General features: G+C 45.5%; 1 protein-coding gene and 1 non-coding gene across 3 annotated transcripts in view; both read left to right on the forward strand.

Annotated features, from left to right (window-relative positions):
* ASIC2 (acid sensing ion channel subunit 2) overlaps nucleotides 1-21,810 on the forward strand; it is a 1,207,018-nt gene that overhangs the window by 1,135,627 nt on the left and 49,581 nt on the right. The window lies entirely within an intron of this gene.
* LOC113878718 lies at nucleotides 1,500-1,606 on the forward strand. The gene has a single exon (XR_003507133.1). It is a non-coding gene; the product is annotated as a U6 spliceosomal RNA (small nuclear RNA).

Here is a 21,810-nt window from a genome sequence, read left to right on the forward strand (position 1 = left end):
CTCCAATGCACGAAAGTGAAAAGTGAAAGTGAAGTCGCTCAGTCGTGTCTGACTCTTAGTGACCTCATGGACTGCAGCCTACCAGGCTCCTCCATCCATGGGATTTTCCAGGCAAGGGTACTGGAGTTGGGTGCCATTGCCTTCTCCGCTTACCTACCTAGCAAAGGCCTATTCCTTTTTCTGGCTACTGCTCAAAGAGCACCATCTTTAAGAAAACCTCCGTCCTCTCCTGCCACCCCTCAAGGAGCAGCTAGTCACTCTGTATCACACCTTATACATTCACTTCTTCCTTCAGCTTATATTCACTGAGCACCCTGCTTTGCTGGGAAGATGAAGATGACGGCAACTTGGTCCTGCCTTGGAGCGCTCACAGAGTCAAGCAGCTTTCTTGGCAATTGTGTCCCACTCCTAAGAGATGCAAGACTCTCCTTGCAGGACTTACCTCCCCTTGTGCATCCCCACTCCTTACACCTGCCTCATTTTGCATTTTAATCTTTTGGCCACACCACAAGGTAAGGAGTATGGGCTCTTAGTTCCCCGGCCAGGGATCGAACCTGAGTCCCCTGCATTGAAAGTTTGGAGTCTTAACCACTGGATCACCAAGGTTCAGCCCCACACTTGCCTCTTAAGAACTGCCTTCCTTAGCTTCCATCAGCCCTTGGCTCACCATAGGCCAGGAGCTCTCTGAAAGCAAGGTTGATGTCCTCAGATCCTCTATCCCCCATGCCTTGCTTAGATGTGAGCTCGGTAAATGTGCAGGGTTGAAAGAACGAATATACATGCATGTATGTTCAGTTGCTCAGTTATATCCCACTCTTTGCGACCCCATAGTCTGCAGCCTGCCAGGCAAGAATACTGGAGTGGATTGCCCTTTCCTTCTCCAGGCAAACTTTCTGCCCCAGGGATTGAACCTACATCTCCCGCATTGGCAGGCAGATTCTTTACCACTGAGCCGCCAGGGAAGCCCTGAATGAATATACAGTACGCTCAAATCTGTGCTCCCTGCCCAAAGAGCACTGAGATGCTCTCCCTGCCCCCTTACCCACCCACCCCTGCTAAAAGCCCGTTAAAATCTGCCCTGATGGCCCACCTTCTCCCTGAGGCAGTGGAGCCAGCCTGTGATGGATGATGCTATCTGTCTCATTTCTGGCTGCACCCTTAGAAACCCTAATCAGAGCAAAAGCTAATGAAAAGGGCCAGGGCCGGAGACAGAGATCTGGAAGCTATCTGTGTACACGAGAGTGGGTAGAACAGATGGGAGGGGCAGCACCAGTCTCAGGAAGATGGGGAGAATTAAATGAGTGAGTGAATACATGTGAAAGTGCAAAGCTGGGACATTTGCGTGGTAGGAGCACAGATGAACTGTCTTCACATTGACATCACCAGTCAGACTCTTTGCCCCTAAGTGAAGACGATTGCAAATCCTGACAGGACTTCCAGTCATGAGTCGACATCAGAAAATTTTCATCTCAAACTTCCTCCTCAAAGTCTCAAACTTCATGCTCGCTTCGGCAGCACATATACTAAAATTGGAACGATACAGAGAAGATTAGCATGGCCCCTGCGCAAGGATGACACGCAAATTCGTGAAGCGTTCCATATTTTTGTGTACCCCAATGTTCATTGCAGCCTATTTATAATAGCCAGGACATGGAAGCAACCTAGATGCCCATCAGCAGATGAATGGATAAGAAAGCTGTGGTACATATACACAATGGAGTATTACTCAGCCATTAAAAAGAATACATTTGAATCAGTTCTAATGAGATGGATGAAACTGGAACCTATTATACAGAGTGAAGTAAGCCAGAAAGAAAAACACCAATACAGTATACTAACACATATATATGGAATTTAGAAAGATGGTAACAATAACCCTGTGTATGAGACTGCAAAAGAGACACCGATGTATAGATCAGTCTTATGGACTCTGTGGGAGAGGGAGAGGGTGGGGAGATTTGGGAGAATAGCATTGAAACATGTATAATATCATGTATGAAACGAGTCGCCAGTCCAGGTTCGATGCACGGTACTGGATGCTTGGGGCTGGTGCACTGGGACGACCCAGAGGGAGGGTAGGGGAGGGAGGAGGGAGGAGGGTTCAGGATGGGGAACGCAGGTATACCTGTGGCAGATTCATTTCGATATTTGGCAAAACTAATACAATATTGTAAAGTTTAAAAATAAAATAAAATTTAAAATATAAATAAATAAATAAAAGCATGGGCTTTGGAATTAAAAAAAAAAAAAAAGTCTCAAACTTCCTCCTCAAAGATCCTGGTGGCGAGTCTTGTTTTTCTAAATCTTTATCCAATGTGTCCATCAAATCTTTATTCAACCACCCTGCCCATGCTTCTTGGGGGGACTTAGAATGAATCTGGAGACTCCAGGCAGGCAGTTGGCCACCAGCCTCATTGTTCAAAAAGTTTTAGGGGGAACATGGCCCTGGGTTTACATGCGAGGGTTTCAGAAGTGTCCAGGGGGAGGGACTGCCCTGGCGGTCCAGTGGCTAAGACTCCTGCTCCCAGTGCAGGGGGCCTGGGTTCGATCCCTGGTCAAGGGAACTAGATTCCACATGCCACAACTACAGATTTCACATGCCGCAATGAAGATGGAAGATCCTGCGTGCCATGATTAAGATCCGGCACAGCCAAAGAAAGAAAGATTTTAAAAAGAAAGAAATGCCTTGAGGAGCCAGAGTTGACAATCACTGCCCAGATATACCCCGTTCTCACCAAGAATTCCTTCTACTAACCAGTGTGGAGCCCCTGGAAAGGAGAACGGTTTCAAGTCCACAACCTGGATTGTGTGTTGGTTCCCCACTTGGGCCTTAGCCACACTCCCAGGAGAACGCCCACTGTCACACCACACCCTGCATCAAGCAGCTTCCCGCCAGCCTCTCTGGGGCTGTAAATATACAGGGCAGACACAAATGCTGGGGTCCCGCAGGCCGCAATTAGGTCATTGGCAGGCTGTGTGGGCACAGTCGGTTCCTATAGAAGCCTAAGCCTTTGCCTTCAGCGTAGATTGGCCACATCACCAACATTTGGATGGAATCCCATCGTGGCTCACAACTCAAAACATTACTCTCAATCTACCCCAAATTAAAAAAGCCCAGATGTTATCTGGGATGGGCCCCCCAGTCGCTTTTGACAGCTCCTCTCAGGCTTCCAAATACAACTTCCTAAGTGCCTTTCAAACAAGGAGACTCGTTTGTCAATCTGACAGCCGAATCCATGGTCCTTAATATGCTTCACGGGCCCCATTAGAAATGGAGGCTTGCCCACTTGTGTTTTTCAAGGCAGGGGAGAGAATTTGTTCCACATGCCTTCAGCAACTTCCAAACTGTTGAAGCTGGAGCCTCACAAACAGGGTATTATAAAGTTCTGCTCCAGAAAGCACCAGGGAGGCGCCAGAAGGCAGGATAGATTGCTGTGTGGCCACCCCTCCGTGATCAACAGGGAATAGTGTTTCCCATAAATAGATGAAAATAAGAATCAATTAAGCATTGACCAGCTTAGCGACTTGCCCACTTATTGCCACTCCGTCTCTAAGGGAGAAATGTCTTCAGAGCCCCAGATGGTTTTGCCAAGAGTCAGGTTTTCACCTTTTTTTTTCCCTACACGATGAGAGTTTGTTTTTGTCAGAGTGGAGGCCACGGCGGAGGTGGAGGAGGCAGAAGGGTCCTTAAAAGAAGTGTTGCTTGGTTAGGATGAGCCAATGTACACAGCTCTGTTGGGGGAAATCCCAAAGTGAGTTCTCATAAAATATGCTCAAGTCTTAGAAAGAGATAAAATCACTCCATCTGCCTCCCCTCTGCCTTGCAGCCTCTTCTGCTCCTTGTCTTCCTAAGAGAGTCTCCAAAGTCTCTCTAGACTTGCTTCTCTCTACTTCCTCACCTCCCTTTCAATTCCCAGCTCACCTCTAGCAGCCCACAGAAACTCTTCATCATCCGCCCATGAAATCTTTGTGGCCAAACCCAATCTTGGATGGTAAGGACACTCCTCACTGAATCCCGCCTGGTTTCCCAGTAGCAGGTGGGCTGTTGGCCACGCCCTCCCTGAGACCCTCTTCTCTCCACTCTGGTCTGGGTTTCCTTCTCACCTCTCAGCCTGTTCCTCCTGAGCTGCCTTCATGAGCACATCTTTCTCTGGTCACTCCTGAGATGATGGGAGCCCCAAGATGCTCTTTGCAGCTTGTCTCATTCTGCAGTCTCCTTGAATGAGTCTCCTTTACCATGACTTTCAGATCACTGTCTCCAGCCCAGATCTCTTCCCAATACTCCAGGTGCTGTCGTATGCCTCCTCTCGGAGTCCCATAGGCATCTCAAATCAACAGTCTAAACTGAACGCTCTTCTCCTGTCTCATACATACCTCTATGGCAAAACTGCTGCTCCCTGATGGTCCCCCAACCCTCTAAATGGCCTGAGTACAAATACGCATTCCCTAGATGGCGATCCTGTGCCTCATTTCCTCATCTGTAAAATGGGAATTATGGCGGTTTCTATCCCAGAGGGTAGCTAGAAGTCTAAGTGAAAGACTTCCCTGGCAGTCCAGTGGTTAAGACTCTGATCTTACAGTGCAAGGGACCAGGGTTCAATCCTTGGTCAGGGATCTAAGTTCCAACATGCTACGCAGCATGGTGGAAAAAAAAAAAAAAAAAGACTGAGTTAATGTATGCACACAGAACAGTTCTGGCACCCAGCAAGTGCTCAATAAACACCAGCCATCACTATCACCCACCCCAGACTCGCTTTAATTCGGTCCTTCATTATAAGAACTGGCTGCCTGGCTAGTCTCTCTGCTGCCCACCTTGCCCTTCTCCAATCCATTCTCTCCATCAACACGATTTTCCTAAAATATGCATCTGGTCATCTCCCTCCCTCACTTCCTTGAGAATGAAGTCCAGGAACCTCTTCACACCCTTTCTGCTCTGTCCCCTGCCTACATGTCAGCAGTACCTCTCTCTACTCCTCTGGCCTCCCACCCAAAGTACTAAATCTCCTGAACTGCGTGCAGTTATTTTCAAGCATCACATGCTCACTCCTCTTGATCCCTGCCAGCAACCCCTTTCCCACCCTTTCTTTACCTAATTTGTATGTGTCCTTCGAGATTCAGCTCCAATGTTCCCTCCTCCAGAAGGCCACCCTGGAATATTCCGTGTGAATCTCTAGCATAAAATTTGCACATGATAATCATGTGTTTACTTATCCATCTCCCTACCAGATTGTGAGCTCTTTGAGGATATGACTCTATCTTATTTCTGCTCTTTGTATCTCAGATTTAATAGTGCCTTGCATGTAGAGGATGCTTGATAATGTATTGAATGGAATGAATGACTCAATGAATGCATAAAAGAGAGAGAAAAGGGCCTACTTTTTCATCTCACTATCCTTCTTGATACCCATCAATGTCTTTCCCAACCTAGAAAATAAAGTCCAAATTCCATATATGGCTCTTGCTATCACTTTTTCCAGTGACTGTACCCCCACTGCTCCACAGGAGCCCCCTCTGATCCACGTGTTGCCCTCACACAGGCCATGAGCCTTCCTGCCCCATTCTGTGATCATTTCCTGCTGACTCATTCATTTATTGAGCATCTAATATGTGCCAGGGGGATACAATGATGAATGGGGCTGACCTGGTTCTTTTCAGAGCTTACAGTCTAGCAGTAGAGGCAGACAATCTATCAATCATAGATTAAGAGCTGTATCATTTCAGTTCGGTGGCTCAGTCTTGTCTGACTCTTTGCAACCCCATGGACTGCAGCATGCCAGGCTTCCCTGTCCATCACCAACTCCTGCAGCTTGCTCAAACTCATGTCCATAGAGTCACTGATCCATCCAACCAGCTCATCCTCTGTCATCCCCTTCTCCTCCTGCTTTCAATCTTTCCCAGCATCAGGGTCTTTTCTAATGAGTCAGTTCTTCCCATCAGGTGGCCAAAGTATTGGAGTTTCAGCTTCAGCATCAGTCCTTCCAATGAATATTCAGCGTTGATTTCCTTTAGGATGGACTGGTTGGATCTCCATGCAGTCTAAGGGACTCTTAAGAGTCTTCTCCAACACCGCAGTTCAAAAGCATCAATTCTTCAGCACTCAGCTTTCTTTATAGTCCAACTCTCACATCCATACATGACCACTGGAAAAACCATAGCTTTGACTAGATGGACCTTTGTTGGCAAAGTAATGTCTCTGCTTTTTAATATGCTGTCTAGATTAGTCATAGCTTTTCTTCCAAGGAGTGAGTGTCTTAATTTCATGGCTGAAGTCACAATCTGCAGTGATTTTGGAGCCTAAAAAGATAAAGTTTGTCACTGTTTCCATTGTTTCCCCATCTATTTGCCATGAAGTGATGGGACCAGATGCCATGATCTTAGTTTTCTGAATGTTGAATTTTAAGCCAACTTTTTCACTCTCCTCTTTCACTTTCATCAAGAGGCTCTTTAGTTCTTCTTTACTTTCTGCCGTAAGGGTGGTGTCATCTGCATATCTGAGATTATTGATATTTCTCCCAGCAATCTTTATTCCAGCTTGTGCTTCATCCAGCCGGGCATTTCACATGATGTACTCTGCATCTAAGTTAAATAGACAGAGTGACAATATACAGCCTTGACATACTCCTTTACCAATTTGGAAGCAGTCTGTTGTTCCATGGTCATAGCAAACACCCTCTTCCAACAACACAAGAGAAGACTCTACACATAGACATTATCAGATGGTCAATACTGAAATCAGATTGATTATATTCTTTGCAGCCAAAGATGGAGAAGCTCTATACAGTCAGTAAAAAAAGACTGGGAGCTGACTGTGGCTCAGATCATGAACTCCTTACTGCAAAATTCAGACTTAAATTGAAGAAAGTAGGGGAAACCACTAGACTATTCAGGTATGACCTAAATCAAATCCCTTATGATTATACAGTGGAAGTGAGAAATAGATTCAAGGGGTTAGATCTGATAGACAGAGTGCCTGAAGAACTATAGACGGAGGTTCATGACATTGTACAGGAGGTGATAATCAAGACCATCCCCAAGAAAAAGAAATGCAAAAAGGCAAAATGGTTGTCTGAGGAGGCCTTATAAATAGCTGTGAAAAGAAGAGAAGTGAGGCAAAGGAGAAAAGGAAAGATATACCCATGTGAATGCAGCGTTCCAAAGAACAGCAAGGAGAGATAAGAAAGCCTTCCTCAGTGATCAATGCAAAGAAATAGAGGAAAACAATAGAATGGAAGAAACTAGAGATCTCTTCAAGAAAATTAGAGATACCAGGGGGACATTTCATGCAAAGATGGGCGTGATAAAGGACAGAAATGGTATGGACCTAACAGAAGCAGAAGATATTAAGAAGAGGTGGCAAGAATACACAGGAGAACTGTACAAAAAAGATCTTCATGACCCAGATAATCACGATGGTGTGATCACTGACCTAGAGCCAGACATCCTGGAATGTGAAGTCAAGTGGGCCTTAGGAAGCATCACTACAAACAAAGCTAGTGGAGGTGATGGAATTCCAGTTGAGCTATTTCAAATCCTAAAAAATGATGCTGTGAAAGTGCTGCACTTGATATGCCAGAAAATTTGGAAAACTCAGCAGTGGCCACAGGACTGGAAAAGGTCAGTTTTTATTCCAACCCCAAAGAAAGGCAATGCCAAAGAATGCACAAACTACTACACAATTGCACTCATCTCACACACTAGCATAATAATGTTCAAAATTCTCCAAGCCAGGCTTCAACAGTATGTGAACCATGAACTTCCAGATGTTCAAGCTGGATTTAGAAAAGGCAGAGGAATCAGAGATCAAACTGCCAACATCCATTGGATTATCAAAAAAGCAAAAGAGTTCCAGAAAAACATCTGCTTCTGCTTTATTGTCTAGGCCAAAGCCTTTGACTGTGTGGATCACAGCAAACTTTGGAAAATTCTTCAAGAGAAATCTGTATGCAGGTCAGGAAGCAACAGTTAGAACTGGACATGGAACAACAGACTGGTTCCAAATCGGGAAAGGAGTACGTCAAGGCTATATATTGTCACTCTGCTTATTTAACTTATATGCAGAAGTGCAGTCTATGGCGTTGCAAAGAGTCAGACATGACTGAAGTGACTTAGCATGCATGCATGCATGGGGGAAAAGGGATAAACCAAAAATAGTACAGACATGGCAACTTCAGCCTGGGTCCAAAGTCCAGAACTTAATGGTACCCACTCTCATCAGCATCCTTCCAGGCAGAACTAGCTTGTCCTGGATCCTCTCTTCACTGATTCTGACATCAGAAGCCAGTTGCTTATCTCTTCATGGCTTATTTCCTCCTCAGACCCAGCAGAGGAAAGGAGATCTACTGTCTGTTGACTCACCTACTTTATCTTACTCAAGAGGCAAGTTAATCCATCAGAACATTCTTTGATTGAGTCCTGCTACCCAGACCACTTTCTCTTTTGATTCATGAGCAGCATCTGAACTCTGAACAGGGTGGCCTTGGTTTCTGATGGTTGTTGTTTTTTTTATATAAGGGGGAAAAAATTCTGTAGAGGACACCTCCTTATGCAAGCTGAAAGCTTTTTCTTGACAATGGGGAAGGCTAGATAGTCACAGACAATTTTTTTTAGAAATATCAACCAGAACATGCATGAATGTGAATAGTCCTGCTGACGGTCAGACTCCCTTGGCGAGGGCAAGAGCAAGGGCATCTGGAAAAGACATCTCTTTCCTATTTCTCTCCCCTCCTTCCCGCTTGAAAACAACTGTTGCCCTCAGGGATGGAGAAGTCCCTATTTATGTTGTGATAAATGGCCCAACAGTCCCTGTAATCATTCCCTGTGAGCAAGTACATCTTGGTGTTAATCTGTTAGCTCTCGCGATAAAGCATCTCTGATTTCTCACCGACTGAGATCTCTCTCCTTTTTGCATTTAAAAATTTTAACAACGGCCACGTGCCTATGTGCATGCTCAGTCGTGTCCTACTCTTTGTGACCCCATAGACTGTAGCCCACCAGGCTCCTCTGTCCATGGAATTTTTCAGGCAAAAATACCAGAATGGGTTGCCATTTCCTCCTCTGGGATCTTCCTGACCCAGGGATCGAACCTACATCTCCTGCATCTCCTGCATTACAGACGGCTTTGTTACCGCCACTGGGGAAGCCCTTAACAACAGCCAACTGGCTGTTAATACAAAGTTATCTAAATAATCCAAGTTATTTGCATGTCTTGCTCCATCAAGGAGCGGGTGCTGTCTGAAGGCAACAACTCTGAGCATATAGCACAGACTGTAATGCTGTCAATCAGTTAATTAAGTAATCAATTGCAGAGTGAATCAATATTGGTTAATGGATTGCTTCAAACCTTGCAGCACATCCTATCAGGGAACAACAACAACCAAAAAAAAATCAGTCCTAAATGAGACTCATCGCTCCTTGGTTTACCTGCTTTCTGGGTTTTTTTGGTTTGGTTTTGTTCTACGGTCACACCATGCAGCATGTAGGATCTTAGTTCCTTGACCAGGGATCAAACCCATGTCCCCTGCAATGAAAGTGCTGAGTCTTAACCACTGGGCCAGCAGGAGGTCCTGTTTTATGTTTTCAGATAGCACTTCCTGTCCTTTGACACAATTAGGTGACAAAGAACAGGAAGATAGTGTATGACCAAGGTCTCTAGGAGAGCCAAGAAGACCGTAAAAGGAAGAAGCAGAAGGAGAACAGGACCCCAGAAAAGACACCACGTCTATGCAGAGTGCAGGCTTCCCAGGCGGTGATGGTAGGTAAAGAACCCGCCTGCCAATTCAGGAGACATAAGACACACAAGTTCAATCCCTGGATCTGGGAGATCCTCTGGAGGAGGGCAATGCAACCCACTCCAATATCCTTGTCTGGAGAATCCCCAAGGACAGAGGAACCTGGTGGGCTACGGTCCATGGGGTCACAAGGAGTCGGACACAACTGAAGTGACTGAGCACGCACGCGTTGTGAAGAATGCAGATGGTCAGCTGTTGAAGGGAGGATAAACTGGTAGGGCCTTTGGACTTGGGGGTTGAGTGGGACTTGACAGCACCCATTTAAATAAAAAAGCACACCCCCTCTTCAATGGAGCAGTTTTCCTTCTTGGAATCTGCCCTAAAGAAGTATGTCCACATGTATCCCAAGTAGCAAGGATTAAGATCTTCTGCAGCACTGTTTGTGAGAACAAGAATTTAGAAACAGCCTAAATGTTCATCAATGAAAGGATGATAAAATTAAGGAGGGCAAATGCTTATGTATTTCCCCCCAATTCCCTGCAACAGTTAAAATGGAGGTCCCTTGGGGAAATGTTCCGAGACATATTGATAAGTGGGGGAAAAAAAGACAGAAAAACACATGCAGTGTGGTCTCATTTTTATTAAAAATACCCCCACACTAGACTAAACTATATATTTATAAATGCACATGTATGCATGGTAACACACAGAAGAATGCTGGAGGATTTAAAATCCTGGAGAATTTAAAAAATACTGACAGCTGCTCAGAACAAAATTGAGAGTGCAAGACTTTCCACTTTTTCTGGATCCCTGGACTATTTATAATAAGAACGCGCTTGTGTATTCATGGGTTAATTGTCCAGGCTTTTTAAAGTGATATTATTTGTCTTTGGCTCTGCTCGGCCATCATGGCCGCGTGGGCTTTCCTCTGGTTGTGGCGACCTCGGGCTGCTCTCACGGTTGCGATGCTCAGGCTTCTCACTGTGGTGGCTTCTCACCTTGTGGAGCACAGGCTCGTGGGCTCGTGGGCTCGTGGGCTCAGTGGGTGCGGCTCCTGGGCACTAGAGCACAAGATCAGTGGTTGTGGCACATGAGCTTCGTTGCTCCATGGCATGTGGAATCTTCCCAGATCAGAGGTCAAATCCGTGTCTCCTGCATGGACAGGCGGATTCTTTACCACCTAGACTCAGTGACTAACCACCACCACCACCAGGGAAGCCCGGTTGTTTAAAGACATTTGTAATGTAGCTGCTTACAGGTCTGTTTTCTGGTTTGGACCCGGCATCAAACAGACAGGCTCGCCCACCAGGAGTGCGGCTTCTGTTCCCGCCAGCCAAGGACCGCCTCCTCTGCGGGATGGCCCTGCCACACCTTCCCCAGAGGACAGCCTCTACCAGACCTTGCTTCTGCTCCCGGCACATGCAGAGGTCATAGGGAAAGACTGACAGCTTGAAGCTTCCCCTTCCAGGAAAAGCAAATTTGTAAAGACTTTTGTCTAGTTATTAAAAAAAAAAAAAAAAAATTAGTGTCCCACCCTACCCAGGTCTGGAGCCAGAGTGCACCGTTCCCTAAGATTGAAGAGCGTAGTGCTTGGCACCATGCCCATCCTCCATCCACGTAAGACAGGTTTAATTAGCCCAGTGGGTTGGATGAGATTGAATTAGATTGGATTGTGCTGATTAAGTTGGATTAGATTGATAGCTATTGTTAATGATTCCATAACTCCTAAAAGTGTATTTTTCTCTTCCCTGCCTCAACCATGCATCACAGGGCTGTCCCCACTCTCAATTTTCATCCCTGCTCTGAGCTTGACACTATCTCCCTGCCCCACCCTATAGGCAACAGGTAACATATATACTTCCAGGTCTTTCTTTTCCTTGGCACATGCCTGTCTCTGGGACTGAGACATTCCTGTGTGTGTTCCCCAGTGCTCAGTACGTAATAAGGCCTCCATCGATGTGTATTGAATTGAGCTGAACTCAGCCACCCAAACCTCCAAGAAAAGGCCAGGGAGGAGTCAGCCAGCAGCACCAGGAGTGAGCAGACCCAGCCAGGGTCAGGGATGCTCTACCCAAAGTGGTCAGGTTGCTCCTGAAGTCAAGCCCCAGGCCCATTGCTGGGGCAGGTGCTTCTGTGACCCCAAGGGAAAGGATGCTGGGGACACGCTGGTGCTTGGTGATGGCAGATGGAAGAAAAGGCAGCTGAACCCAGCTATGAACCTCAATGAGGAAGCACACAGGCAGGGCCTCCCTGCCTCTCAGAACAGACAAGGCAGCATGGGAAACATCACTTTGCAGAAATGATTTTCAAGGAATCAGGAGACCTCCCTGGCAGTCCAGTAGTTAAGACTGCACTTCCACTTTCGGGGGCACTGGTTCGATCCCTGGTCTGGGAACTAAGATCCCCGCCTGCCTCAAGGCATGGACAAAAATAGAAGTCAAGGAAACAGAACTGGTACTTCTTGAGTCCAAAATCTTTCTAAATGCTTTCAGAATCCTACCCTCGATCCCGGGTGTGCTTCTCAAATTTAATAAGGTATTAAAGGTTGGAAACTATTTTACAGAAAATCAAACTGGAGCACAGAGAAGTTAAGAAACTTGCCAAGGACATGCAGCCAGCAAGTAGTACAACCTGGAATCAGGACCAGCTTGACACCAAAGCCAAGAACTCAAACCATTTAGAAACTTGGCCTTCAGTTACCCTGGGGTGCCCTGCTTTTATTCTGTCCAGGAGAACAGGAACTCAGAGAGGAACCCAGACAGGAAACACGGCCTCCCTCTGAGCAGGTGCTGTGAGAAGTCCAGGTGTAGGGAAAGGAAAGTCAGCTCAGGAAATGGAAATTACTAGAAGGCCTGCAGGGAAGGGGCCATGCAGACATGAATTCAGCACAGGTACAGCGGCTCCAAAAAGGGTACGATGGCAGCTGCCATGGGTCCTACGGGCCGGCAAGGTTTTCACATACGCTCAGTGAAGAAGCTTTGGGGGAAAACAGAAAAATGGGAAAAAAGAACCCATAGAACCCCCACTTAAAGGAAGGCATGGTTATGCTTTGGGTATCTTTCCTTGCCATTTGTTCTTTGTGGGCCTTGCTGTTTGTTCGGGGTCACAAGGAGCAGATCGCCTTCAGAGGATAATGCCTGGAATAGGCCATGGTCCTCGAAGGCTGCAGAAGGGCTTAAGGAGAGACAAGAGCACACAGTTCATGGCATCTGAAAGCCGGAACCAAGGAGCTGCTCTCTCTTACTCCATCTGCGCATGTCTCTTGCTTCATCTCATCCTCTCGCCCTTTCTCTGCCTTCCAGTCCTCCTCCTCCTCCTCCTTCCTCTTCCTCCTCCGCCCTCTCTTCCCCCCTCCTCCCTGTCACTCTTTCTCTCTCTCTCCTTTCAGAGGCCACACAAGATGCTCTCCACCTCTCTGTCCTCTCCCGACTGGCAGCCTTCCTAAACCAACTTACACATTTGTGCATGGTTTTACCTCCTCATAACCTCCATTCGCCCCAGGTCCATGGTGACTGGGCCCTCTCAGTAGGGCTTTGCGTGGGGCAAGTTCTGACAATCATCTCTAGTCCACGTTATTCGTTGAACTTTGGTTTTGTTCTCTCCTTTTGTCCTTAACACCCTTTCCCATGAGCGTCTTCTCCTGTCATGAGCCCTCATTAACATCAGCAGCAGGCTTCCATCACAGTTCATTCAGTGGAGATGCCCTCATCCGTTCAGTTCAGCCGCTCAGTCATGTCCGACTCTCTGCAACCCCATGGACTGCAGCATGCCAGGCCTCCCTGTCCATCACCAACTCCCAGAGTTTACTCAAACTTATGTCCATTGAGTCGCTGATGCCATCCAACCATCTCATCCTCTGTCGTCCCCTTCTCCTCCTGCCTTCAATCTTTCCCAGCATCAGGGTCTTTTCAAATGAGTCAGCTCTTCATATCAGGTGGCCAAAGTATTGGAGTTTTAGCTTCAACATCAGTCCTTCCAATGAATATTCAGGACTGATTTACTTTAGGATGGACTGGTTGGATCTCCTTGCAATCCAAGGCTCTTAAGAGCTCTCATGGGCATCGTCTTTCTTTGTCCTTAGACTCTCAGGACCACGGGTGTGATGCTGGTCGTGAGTGACCACGGTGGGCCAGCTACTATACCCAGGTAGCCTTATCACAGCCACCTTGCAATGGGCTTCCCTGTGCCCATCTTATAGATGGGGAAACTGAGGCTTAATAGTGGAAAGAGTAGTGGAAAGTGCATCTCACTACTAAGATGCCAAACCCAGACCTTTCAGCTTCCAAAGCCTGCACCCTTTCCCCCCACTCTGCTCTGAGCTCACAGCTGGCCAAGGAGCCAGGCCTTCTGACCACTTGTATAGGCAGAATTCCCTATAAACAAAAGGAACAGAGACCCTCAATTAAGAAGAATCCATTTCAGAGCTCCACATCTCCTTCTGATACCAATTTCTCTTTGAATGTGATTGATGTTGCTTTATTTTACAAGCTTTTAAGAAGTCACTTAATGATAGCAACCCATTTCCTGATGGCTGGCAAACATCTCTATTACTATGGCCATTCCCCGAGGCTTACTCATTTCTTCAGTTGGTCCTAGTAGAAATGAGGATGAGTCACTGTTGAAATTTTCCAAGGAAACATACCCCTATTTTGTCCACACACCATGGCAACAGTCAAAAGACACAGGATGGTACTGTCCATGCTATGCGTCTAGGCAGCACAAGGGGCCTGCCTGGCACTGCATTCATGAGGCACTGCTTTCCCACGTGTTTTCTATCAGCAGACTGTATTATTCATCCACTTCCCAGTGGGGAGATGCATGTGTCACTACAGAGCAGGAATGAAGGCTGAGCTCTCTGCCTGCTGCCTTGCAGGGAGAGAGGAAGCAGCAAATATAGCCCCAGAATGGAGGACAGAGGCCCTGGTTTTAATCCTGACTCTGCATTCCCTCTCTACGTAGCCACAAGCTGCTCGCTATACCTCTTTGGGCCCCAGACTCTCTACCTGTCCTCCTGACGCACACCCCCTGTGTACTTGGTGGTGTTCAACTCTTTGTGACCCCATGCACTGTAGCCCGCCAGGCTTCTGTGTCCATGGGATTCTCCAGGCAAGAATACTGGAGTGGGTTGCCACGCCCTCCTCCAGGGGAATCTTCCCGACCCAGGGCTTGAACCCGTATCTCCTCCATCTCCTGCACTGGCAGGCAGGTTATTTACCACTAGTGCCACCTGGCAAGTCCCTACCCGTCCAGTGGGCTAATAACACCTATGTATCTCACTTGGCTCTTGAAAGAATCAGATTTGGTAATAATTAGGCAAGTATGTCAATTGTGAAGAAGCTCCCTCTCTCCTTTCTGCATGGAGGGTTGATGACACAGAGTTGGGTCAGGCATACCTGACTCAAATCTGCTCTCTACTTGGGCAAAGCATTTAAGCTCCAAGATTAAAATAAGCCTGGTATAGAGATGGCTTAAACAGGTGGTGGTGGCAGAGGCTCTGATTCCTGCATCCAAGCAAGATGTAGTAACAGAGTGGGCTTATCCTCTTACCTAAAACAACCCTCCCCTCAAAGAATACTTTTCAAGTGTTCTGAATATTAGACAGCAAAGAACAGTGATCCCCAGAGATGGAAACAAAAACATTGAGCACGATGACTGCCCCAGCTTGCATCCTTAAGGAGTGTCCAGACCACAGTGCATGCAGGCAAACCCAGGCAGAGCCCCCAGGGATGCCCTGAGTTGGGAACCCTTTGCTGAAGCTCCAGGAGGACCAAGGCAGCCAGAGTTCACAGGACAGAAGATCAGAGAGGAGAGGATGGCCCAGAGAGAGAATGCCAGAGATCTACAGAGGGACCCCTTCAGAATTCAGGCTCCCAACTGGGGTATGCATGTGAGAAAACTACCCAAGCTCAGGGAAAGAATGACCTAAGAGGGTTGGAGGGAGCAGTGCCTGGCACCCACACAGAACTGCGGATAGTGTCAATTCCTACACCACTCTGGAAACCCTCGTAATTCCTGGGACATGAGGCAAGGTATCCATTAGGGCCTTGCCTCTGTGGTAGGGAATAATTAACCCTAGACCAAAAGCTGCTCTCCTTCCTCCTAACAAATCCCGAAGGAAACCCACCAAAGGCCAAACTATTTCCAACTAACTTAAATGTGTCTCAGAACAAATCTCAAGAAAATGTATAGGGATATAAAAATATATGATACCCAACATGGTAAAATTCACAATGTCTGGCATCCAATCAAATATTACTAGTCACACAAAGAAGCAAGGAAATATAACCTATAAAGAGGAGAAGGATCAATCCTTTGAAACCAACCCAGAACTAACACATGGGCTTCCCTGATAGCTCAGTTTGTAAAGAATCTGCCTGCAATGCAGGAGACCCGGGTTCAATCCCTGGGTGGGGAAGATCCCCTGGAAAAGGGAAAGGCTACTCACTCCAGTATTCTGGCCTAGAGAATTCCATGGACTGTATAGTCCAGTTCAGTTCTGTCGCTCAGTAGTGTCCAACTCCTGCAGCCCCATGAATTGCAGCACACCAGGCCTCCCTGTCCATCACCAACTCCCGGAGTTCACTCAAACTCATGTCCATCGAGTCAGTGATGCCATCCAGCCATCTCATCCTCTGTCGTCCCCTTCTCCTCCTGCCCCGAATCCCTCCCAGCATCAGAGTCTTTTCCAATGAGTCAACTCTTCACATGAGGTGGCCAAAATACTGGAGTTTCAGCTTTAGCATCATTCCTTCCAAAGAACACCCAGGACTGATCTCCTTTAGAATGGACTGGTTGGATCTCCTTGCAGTCCAAGGGGTCTGTATAGTCCATGGGGTTGCAAAAAGTGGGACACGACTGAACGACTTTCACTTTCACTTTTTCAGAACTAACACATATGAGAAAAAACCAACAAGGTCATTAAAGAATATTAACTAAACCCCATATGTTCAACATATGGACTTGGAATATGTATTTTTAAGGCCCAAATTGAGCTCCTAGAGATAAAAACTATAACGTCTGAGACAGCAAATGCACTGGAGGAATTAACAGAAGATTATTTCAAGTAATATTATAATAATACTTGAGTAAAAGATTAGTTAACTTGAAGAAATAGTAGTGGAATACAGAGAAAACAAATAATTTTTTAAATGAAGCGTATCAGTGAGCCATGGGACAGTGTCAAGTGACCTAACTTATGTTTATTTGGATTTTTTAAGAAAGGGGACAGGCAGAGAGAAATATTTGAGGAGATGATGGCCAAATCCTTTCCAAACTTCTTGAAAACTATAAATCCACAGATCTTAAAAGCTTAACAAACCCCAGTCTCAAGAAACTTGAAGAAAACTAGTCCAGAATTGTTTAAAATCAGTGATGAGAGAAAAATCTTAAAAGCATCCTGAGGAAAATAATTCATTTCTCATACAGAGAAGCAAAGAAAAGGATGACTGTAGATTTCTCTTTAAAAATAATGCAAATAAGAGGACAGTGAAGCAATATCTTTCAAGTACTGAAAGAAGAAAAACTCAATCTTGAATTGTATACCCAGTGAAAATATCTTCACAAAAAAAGGCTTTTTTCAGACATATAAAAGCTGAAGATCCAGCAGGTCCATCACCAGCAGATCTGAATTCCAAGAGATATTAAAGTTTTTAGGCAAAAAGAAATGATGCCAGATGAAAATATGGATTCACATAAAAGGAATGAACAGAGATGAGTAGAAATGATACCTGTGTTGGTAAGTCTGTATTTTTCTTATTTCAATACATTTAAAAGATAACTGAGGGGCTTCCCTGGTAGCTCAGTGGTAAAGAATCTGCCTGCCAATGCAAGAGACACAGATTAGATCCCTGATCCAGGAAGATTCCAGGTGCCAAGGAGCTACTAAGCCCATGTGCCACAACTTTTGAGCCTGTGCTCTAGAGCCCAGGAGCTGCAACTAATGTGCCCATGTGCTGCGACTGCTGAAGCCCACGAGCCACAGAGCCCGTGCTCTGCCACCAGGGAAGCCACCAAAACGAGAAGGCGGAGCTCCACAGCCAGAGAAAAGCCCAGATAGCAACGAGGGCCCGGCACAGCCAAAAACAGACACACTTTTTTAATTATTTAAAAAAAAAAAAAAAAGATAGCTGTTTAAATAATAACAATGTACTGTGAAGTTTATAACATAAGTGTAAGTAAAAAGAATGCCAGCAATAGCATAAAAGCCAAGACAGGGGAAATGAAAGACGACTATTGAAAGATTTTTATACGATACGTGAAGTATTACCATGTCACAGGAAGGGGAGCAGTGATAAGTTAAAGGTGCACACTATAAACCCCACAGCAAGCACTAAAATATCAAAACAAGGTTACAGCTAATAACCTAACAAAGGGTATGAATAAAATCACACACACACAAAAATAATTGTGTAATAGAAGGCAAAAGTAAGGGGAAGGGAGAACAAACAGGATCAACAGATAGCAAGATAATAGACAAATCTGACACACCCGTAAATACATTACGAAAGTGGTCTGTTGCTGTTTAGGGTCTGAGTCACGTGACCCTGTGGACTGTAGCCCCCCAGGCTTCTCTGTCCACGGGATTTTCCAGGCAAGCACACTGGAGTGGGTTGCCATTTCCTTCTCCAGGGGATCTTTCTGACCCAGGAACTGAATCCGCATCTCCTGCATTGGCAGGCGGGTTCTTTACCGCGGAGCTACCAGGGAAGCCCTGAAAATGGTTTAAGCACTACATTCAATCTCAAGATAGATTGTCAAACTGAATAAAAACTCAATTCCCAACTATACTCTAGTTACCAAAAAAGCAAAAACCTGTGTTTTAAATATAAACATGCAAACTGTTTTGTTTTGTTTTAAATTAAGGATGGAAAGATATATGCCATGCATGCACTAATCAAAAGTTGGTATGTCAGACAAAGTAGATTTCAGAGCCAATGATATTTCCAGAGACAAAGAAGGTCATTTCCTAATGATGAAAGGGTCAATTCATCAAGAAGGCATAACAACCTTAAACATTTATGTGCCTAATAGCAAAGCTTCAAAAAATACGTAAAGCAAAAATTGATAGAGCTGCAAAAAAAAGAAATAGATAACTCTACAATTATAATAGATGATTTCAGACTCCTCTCTCAATAATTAATAGGAAAAGTAGACAGAAAACCAGCAAGGATATAGAATATTTGAACAACACTATCAACCGAGTTGACCTCATGGACGTTTATACAGCACTCCCTGAAACAGTTGCAAAACATCCATTCTTTCCAAGTACACACAGAACATTTGCCAAGATAGACAATATTCTGGGCCATAAAGCAAATTTCAATAAAGTTAAAAGGATTCAAGTAAAATAAAGTATCTTCTCTGATTATAATGGAATTAAATTAGAAATCAATAATAGAAAGATACCTGGAAAATTCCCAAATATTTAGAAGCTAAGTAGCACAGTTCTAAATAATCCATGAGTGAAAGAAGAAATCAAAAGGGAAATTAGAAAGTATTTTGAACCGAATAAAAATGAAAGTCTCTCATACAAACATTTGTAGATGCCACTAGAGCAGTACTAAAAAGGGAAATTTGAAAAATTAAGCACACATATTAGAAAAACAAAAGTCTCAAATCAATGATCTCAGCTTCCACATTAAGGAACTAGAAAAAGAAAAGCAAATTCAATCAAAAGTAAGCACACTAAAGGAAATCATTAAGACCAGAATACAAATTAATGAAATATAAAAATAGAGAAAAACAATGAAGCCAGAAGATTTTTTTGGAAAAGATAAATAAAACTGATAAACCCCTACTCAGCATGATCGGGGGGTGGTGAGGGGGACAAGTTACCAGCATGAGGAAGGAGAGAAATGACATCGGTATTGATTCTTTTTTTTTTTTTTTTTTTTTAATGTGGGCCGTTTTTAAAGTTTTTATTGACTTTGTTACAATATTGTTTCTGTTTTATATTTTGGCTTTCTGGTCTTGAGACATGTGGGATCTTAGCTTCCTGACCTTTGCACACCCACACCCTTTGCACTGGTAGGCGAAGTCTTAATAACCACTGGACTGCCAGGGAAGTCCCTAGATTTTATAGATAGAGAAAAGGCAGTAAGAGAAAATGATTAGTAACCTATGCCAATAAATTCAGTAACTTAGGACTTGGGGCTGGGCTGCAACGGTTCAAGTTTGCAATCACTTAATTTTCTGAAGCTTCTAGCGGCTACATCTAGGGTTGTCAACCATCCTGGTGTACCCAGAACTGAGGGGGATCTCAGGGGATATGGGACTTTTGATGCTAAAATTAGAATGGTCTAGAAGCCTCCCTCCTCTTAGTCACCCTTCCCTCCCCCCAGTCCAATCACCCAGGAGCCACAGCTACCCATAGAAGGATCTTGACTCTGCCCTGTGACCTCTGGGTTATCTGAGTGGGTCTTTGCTTGGCCTTCCCTGCGTACTGGCCCCAGGAGTCAGAGCCAGGGTCTTACAAAGGCACCCCAGGCTGCAAATACACCCAATTAATCCTCCCTTTGCTTTGGACGAGGTCACCAGGTTCTCAGTAACAGCCTCTGGATAAAGCCTTAAAAAGTGACTCCTAACAGCCAGGGCTGGAAGTGGCTTTGAAGGCGTAATTGGTCTTGCCCCCAGCCCATTGGCATCCTCTGCCTCGCTAACCATCACTGCTGAGGGTTCACTTTTCCTTCTTTTTAAACTTCTCTGTGTTTCTGCCTCTCCCTGCCCTAGTGGGAGTTCCTGCATATTTGAGACAAGGGAGGTATTCCAAAAGTCAGACTTCACAGCCATCCCTGAGCCCGCTCCCCCCTCTCTCAGGCACCCTCCGTGGCTCCCTGCTGTCTAAAGAGTCGAGTATGGTTTCGTGGAGCCAAAGTTCAAGGCCTGCCGTCATCCTGGTTCACACTGCCTGAGATGCTCTATCAAACGGGGCCACTCACGGCAGGCCCCTGACTCTGAACTTTTGTCTGCTCTATTTCTACTTCTCAGAATTCCCTCTCTTCCAGCTCTTCATGTATAAATCTAACAAGCTTCTTTTCCTGCTCACCTTACATGCCACCTCCTCCAGGAAACCAGCTCAGATGCCCACAGCTGGAAGTGAGGGGTTTTTTTTCCCTCTGAATCAGCTTTGCCTGTGGCTCTTGACAGTCTCTGCTGTGTGTTAGAGTTCTTCACACACACAAGTTTTCTAGACTCCTAAATTCTAATCCCTCCTTGACAGCAGACGCCCCATCTTCTAATCCTTGCCCAGGGCTGTCCAGCCATAAGCTGGCCCCATCATTTACCGCCCCCACAGAATCTTGTATTTTAACCATCATAATAAATAGCTTGTCAGGCATGCCACAGCTAGAGAAGCCCACGTGCCATAACTAAGACCCAACGCAGCCAAATAAATAAATCTACGTATTTTAAAATGAAAAACTGTAAATATAATTTTTAAATTAATTTATTTATTTTAATGGGAGGATAATCACAGTACTATGATGGTTTTTGCCATACATCAGTACGAATCGGCCCTAGGTATACCTGTGTCCCCTCCATCCTGAACACCGCCGCCCCCGACACCGCCCTGCCCACCCTGTCCTTCCAGACTGTCACAGAGCCCCATCTTTGCATGCCCTGCTTCATACTTTAAAGTTGCACTGGTCATCTATTTTACATACGATAATGTACAAGTTTCAATGCTACTCTCTCAAATCATCTCACCCTCTTCTGCTCCCACTGAGTCCAAAAGTCTGTTCTTTACATCTGCATCTCCTTTGCTGTAAATACAATTAAAAACAAACAAACAAACAAACGGCTTGTTGGCCCCCCGAAGAAACATGTTCGCTCGCTGAAGATTCTGGGCTTTTGCCCATGCCGTTCCCTGTTATGCCTCTCCTCTGGGTCCACTTGGGAACTCATCCATCATTTCACAACCCCAGGTTGACTTCCCCAAGTCCCCAGGCTCCCACCTTTTGCCAAGGGAGCCCTTATTACTCTGTACTCTCCCAACTCCTGGCATCTCTGTCCCCTCCCCACCACTATCATGGTGGCACTTTGAGGGCATCTTCTATATCCCTGAGGCCCAAACACAGGACCTGAC

The sequence above is a fragment of the Bos indicus x Bos taurus genome, chromosome 19, assembly GCF_003369695.1.
Source record: "Bos indicus x Bos taurus breed Angus x Brahman F1 hybrid chromosome 19, Bos_hybrid_MaternalHap_v2.0, whole genome shotgun sequence".
In the NCBI taxonomy this organism is placed as follows: Eukaryota; Metazoa; Chordata; class Mammalia; order Artiodactyla; family Bovidae; genus Bos; species Bos indicus x Bos taurus.